Here is a 6,000-nt window from a genome sequence, read left to right as displayed (position 1 = left end):
AAGATAAGATATAGGGATTGGTTAATGAATTCAATAGGTCTAACACACAAATTAAATGTATACAAAAAGAAGGAAATCCTTGCCCCTCAAAATGGGACAAAGAAGCTGCATTAACAATCAAAAACTCCAGAAAGTAAGACTTTTGATGGCTAATTCAGTAGCAATTACATGTAAACTTTCCAAATTAAATGAACATAGAATGGCTGATGGGTTACTTGTTAAAAGATAATACGGTGACCCTTATGGAAGCCATAGTAGACTAAACTTAACATATAGATGAATTGACTAGTTATTTTGATATAGTCCTATATACAAAATTTTTGAATACTTTCCACAGAAGGGAGAATAGACTGGAAAATACTAAATGGGACACAGATTAATGAAGGTATTAGCTTTCCTCAACATGGCATGCAAGTAGTTATCTGAACAACATATAGCACTATATATGATATAAAGAAATCCTACTCCTCTCCAATCAAAAGTATCTAGGAAATGGGGTTTATTAGCAAATAATTCTGCCTAGCAAAAAGTACTACACAAATTGGTAAGTGTTGAACATTGGACACCTATTAAAAACAGTAACTTACCCAATCATTAAAATACATCAGTCTTGAGGGTCAGAACATGGCAGCATAGAGAGGAGTGGAATCTAGTTAGTCCCCCTGGAACAGCTAATAAACAACCAGGAACAACTAGTAAATAACCTGAAATAACTGCTGGGGGACAAACGTGACTGTCCACACATCATACACCAACCTGGATTGGGCGGAATGCCTGAGATCTCAGCATAAACTCTGTAAGTAAAAACTGTGGACCCAAGGTGAGTGCCCCTTCCCCACAGAGACCAAACTGCCAAGCCTTGCTGTGCTAGAGAGCAGGACTATAACTCAGCAGGAATATAACTCAGTGAAGATCCAACTGAGGTTTTAATTAATAAATGTTGACTACTCAATACTAGCTACCAATCCCCAACAAGCATACAGAGGCTTTTGGTGATGACTGAATTTGGAGAGCCAGAGGACCTCACTGGGAGGAAGGGGGAACCCAGAGGACCAGGTGCTATCTCTAGCCAATGGATGAAATTGAGGGTGAACATGGACTGCCCCTGAAAGGGGGCTTTCTGCCCCTTCTATGGCTCAGTGGATGAAGTCTCAGCCATTTTCAGTTCCCAGAACTCTCAGAGAAACTATCTGAATGCAAATGATATCTCCCCAGGGGGTTTATCTTCCATAAAAGGAAAAAAGTGTGGCCAAGCTCTACTACACTCCTTGCATTCAGATCCAGACCCCAGAGCCTGGGGAAAGTAGCCATGGGCCACACCTCCTTACGTCAGTTGGGAGTGACGGGCTGACAGGCACCATCTGCTGTGCAGTAAAGCACAGTGGTTTGAGGCCTCAAAGTGTGTATCAGTCTTCTAATGCACACCCTCAGGGACACCTGATACTATTTCACCCTTCTGAAACCTGAGCCCCTTCTGGACTGGAAAAACCTGATTGGGTTAATTAAGGACAACTAGACAACAGAAAACTATCACCTAAACTAAGAAAAATGAAGTTATGGCCCAGTCAAAGGGACAAAATTACACTCCAACTTAGATACAGAAATTGAAACAACTTATGCTAAATCAATTCAGAAAGTTTAGGGAAGGTATGGCAAAAGAGATGAACCATATAATGAAAACATTGTGCCTATATAGGGTAGAAATCTAAAGTTCAAAAAAACAACTGGCAGAATCTGTGGAATTGGAAAGCACAGCACAAGAGATGAAAGACACAATGGAGACATACAAAAGCTAATCTCAAGTTGCAGAAGAAAACACTCAGGAACTGCAGAACAAGACACCTGAAAGCCTACACATTAAAGAGCAGACAGAAAAGAATGGGAAAATATGAGCAACATCTCCAGGAATTGAAAGGCAATGTGAAATGCAAGGATGTATGTGTCATGAGTGTACCAGAAGAAGAAGAGAAGGGAAAAGGGGCATAAGCAATAAAAGAGGAAATAATAAATGAAAATTTCCCATCTCTTATGAAAAACATAAAATTACAGATCCAAGAAGTACTGCATACCCCAAACAGAGAAGATCTGAATAGGCCTTCCCCAAGACACTTAACAATCAGATTATCAAATGTCAGAGATAAAAAGAGAATCCTGAAAACAGCAAGAGAAAAGTGATCCATCACATACAAAGGAAGCTTGATAGGGCTATGTGCAGATTTCTTAAAAGAAACCGTGGAGGCAAGAAGAAAGTGGTGTGATATATTTATGATACTGAGAGATAAAGACCACCAACCAAGAACCCTATATCCAGCAAAACTGTCCTTCAAATGTAAGGGAGAGCTTATTCTCTGACAAACAGACAATGACAGAGATTGTGAACAGGATACCTGCTTTACAGGAAACACTAAATGGAGCACTATAGACAGAAAGGAAAAGACAGGAGTCTTTTTTTTCAGGAGAGTTTTGGAACACAATTTTGGGAGATAGTAGCACAGCCATATAAGTACACTGAACAAAGATGACTGTGAGTACAGTTGAAAGAGGAATGTTGGGAGCATGTGGGACACCAGGAGGAAAGAGGAAAGATAAAGACTGGGACTTTATAACTCAGTGAATCCTCAGGTGCTCAATGATTGTGATAAAAGGTACAAATACTCTTTTCCATAAGGGAGAACAAATGAATGTCAACATTGCATGGTGTTAAAAATAGGGTGGAATTGGGGGAAATACAATCAATGTAAACTAGAGACAATAATTAACAGAAACATATTATGCTCCCTTTAATGTAACAAATGCAATATACCAAAGCTAAATACATATGGGGGGTATAGGGGAGGGTTAAGAGATTTTTGACTTTGTTGATATTGTCTGACTCTTTGTCCTGCTTTGGTTTAATGTTGTCTTTCCTTTTGTCTCTTCCTAGCTGTCATGTTTGTTTTTTTTTCTTTTTTGTTTTGTGTCTCCACCTTCTTTGACTCTTTCTCCCACTTTGTGGAATAATGGAGATGTCCTTATAGAGATATTGGTGATGGTGAATACATAACTATGTGACTAGACAGGGAACAACTGATTGTTTACTTAGGACAGAATGTATGGTGTATGAACAAAACTGGCTTAAAAATGGGTTGATGAAGAAAGCTTGGGACATTATATTGAGTGAAATAAGACAAACACGTAAGAACAATTATTTCATGGCCTCATTGATATTAACTAATTTTAAAATATAAACTCATAGACATGAAATATAATTTATCAGGATATAGAACAGGGCTTAAAAAAGGGAGTGGTTTCTTATTAGGAGCATAATGTTCAACTAGGGTGAACTTAAGTATTTGGAAGTGGACAGAGGTGATGGTAGCACATTGTAAGGATTACTAACAGTGCTGAATGGTCTGTGAATGTGGTGTAAAGGGTAAGCTCAGAGTCATGTATGTCAGCAGAAGGAAAATTGGAGGATAAAGATGGGAATGCAAAAAGCAGTGAATCTTGTGATGGACAATATCTGTGATTAACAGTACAAATATTAGGAATCTGTCTCATGAACTAGAGCAAATATATGACACTATAACTAGAAGTTAATAATAGAGGGACATATAGGAAAAATATACCTATTGCTATATATATATATATATACATATATATATATATATACACACATATATATATACACATATTGCTTTTATTCATATTTTAACATTCTTCAATCAATTGTAGCAAATGTACCCTGCCAGTACTATGAATCAATATTGGAGGGGGTGGTTAAGGGCATGGGAGAATTTGAGTTTCCTTTTATTTTACTTCATTTCATTTCTGGAGTAGTGAAAGTGTTCTAAAAATTGAAGATAAATAATTGTGGTGGATGCACAGCTGTATGATGGCACCATGGGCAATTGATTAGGGTTTGGGGGACTACTTTTGACCTGGATTCATCATACAGTGGCAATTTTTGATATCTAGCTGAGTCCTGTATATGAGTCTTTTTACAGCAATTGATTTGTGTTTATTTCCTCAGTATTATGAATCCTGTAACTGATCCACCCTTCCTTCATTATTCTACCTGCTATAGGACACAGAGCAAAATGTGTGACTCCAACTTAGTATTTAGGTAGATATTTATAATACATTAAAATTATATAAAATATTTGGGGCAAGAGAGGTAGGAGTTAAAACATAGGAGCTAGGTAGGGGTATCACATGCAGAATCTGTTCCCTGAAGTGAAGACTAGATTTTATTCTGGCCAAAATTAGGATATATTTGAGGGTATTGAGTGGAGGAATCATTAATCATATTTATAAGGGATCATTTCTGTTCTTAAGGGATAATTACCCATGGGAGGAGAATGATTTAGGGATGTATTGTGAACACAGCATTGACAAGTGTAGCTGAAGGATTTGTTGTAGTGTCAAAAACAACTCAAATATATTGATATGAAAAATTAAAAAAATGGAGGTTTGCCATTTACAGTGATGTGTGAAGACTAAGAGAGGAGGTTTCTGGAAAATACAGGATTGTGGTTAGGGCATGTCAAGTCTGATATAACTAACAATAATCCAAATGGAGAGGTCTAGGAGTCAGTTTTATCTGAGTCTGGGGAACTTCTGTTTGAGGTTAGACATTTTGGAGTCTTGCACCTAGGGAAATGCTTTTAAATATATGAGCCAACAAGAAATCTCCTAGAATGTGAGAACAGAAAGGGAAAAAGAGAGGTTTGAACTCTGGAACACTCCAGTATTAAGAATTCAAGAAGATGAGGAATGGCCAAAAGAAGGAGAAGGAATTGCCAGTGAGATATTAGGAAATCCAAGGAAGCAAGAAAGAGATGGTAGTGTTCCAGAAATCAAAGGAACGAAGAGTTTAAATAAGGATGATGAATTCCACTCAAATAAACTAAAATATCAAAAAAGATTAAAAATGAATATTGATGATTGCTATTGCTTTGATGAAAAGCAGAGCAGAGATAGGGATAAAATCTAGAGGAAATAGAAGGGTTAAGAAAATATTTTTAAATGGGAAAAAGGCATGTAGAATAATTTATTATTTATGTCATTTATTATTTATAATAATAATGCAGTGATTCTTTAGAGAGAGAAAATGTGATGATGCAGAATATGGAAGATTGCTGACAATGTATCTTTGGGTGGTGGAGAAAGGATGGATTTACATAAATTGGCTTTCACAGAATCAAATTCTTTAGAGTAAGAGCTGGAAAGGTGGAGAGTTTGTGTATATTGATGGTGGACAGGTTGTTGTGATTGCTGTCTGTTGAAATTCTCTTCATAATTCTTAAGATTTCTCAGTGATGTAGGACACAACAGCATAAGCTGAAGATGATGATGGGTAAGCAGGTTTTGAGGTTTTAAGAGACAGAAGATATGAAATAGTTATGTAAGAGGGAGAAAATATTCATGGGCTAGGAAAATAGACTGTGGCAGAATGAAGGACCTCTGAGGGTTTGTGGTCATAAATTTCCAATTAGCCCAGTGTAGTGGGTTTTTTTTTTTCAGCTACTTTAGAGAAAACTGATGGAGGCCCAGAGAATGGATATAATTGGTCTCATCTAGTGAGGTGTTTCTGCCATGAGGTAAAGTAATGGGAGAGAGAGCAAGGAAGTTAATGATTATCATTGTCCATGGAAAGAAGCTGGGGATGAAAAAGGGAAGGGGAAGAAACGGAAGAAGGGAGAAAGAAGAAAGAAGAAAGTAAGGAAGAGAGGAAGGATGGATGAAACATAAGGAGGAAGGCATGGAATTATGTGTTTGAGTGATGTGCATTGGAGTCCCTGGGGTGGATGACACTTTGTAAGAGAGGATTGATTGGATTGTATCAAGACCTTGAACCCTAATTCTAATATTCTATTCTCTTATCACAGTGTTCCATCTGTTCTATTTATCCATCTCCCTACTTTTGTGTCCATGAGAATTCTGGCCTCTTAAACCCTCCTTTATGCCCTTCCATCAGAAGGATCATAGTTTTCCTTTCCCTTCAGCCCATACACTGGG

Source organism: Choloepus didactylus (genome assembly GCF_015220235.1).
Source record: "Choloepus didactylus isolate mChoDid1 chromosome 25 unlocalized genomic scaffold, mChoDid1.pri SUPER_25_unloc5, whole genome shotgun sequence".
NCBI lineage: Eukaryota > Metazoa > Chordata > Mammalia > Pilosa > Megalonychidae > Choloepus > Choloepus didactylus.
The sequence above is the reverse complement of the archived record's forward strand: the minus strand, read 5'-3'. Positions refer to the sequence as shown.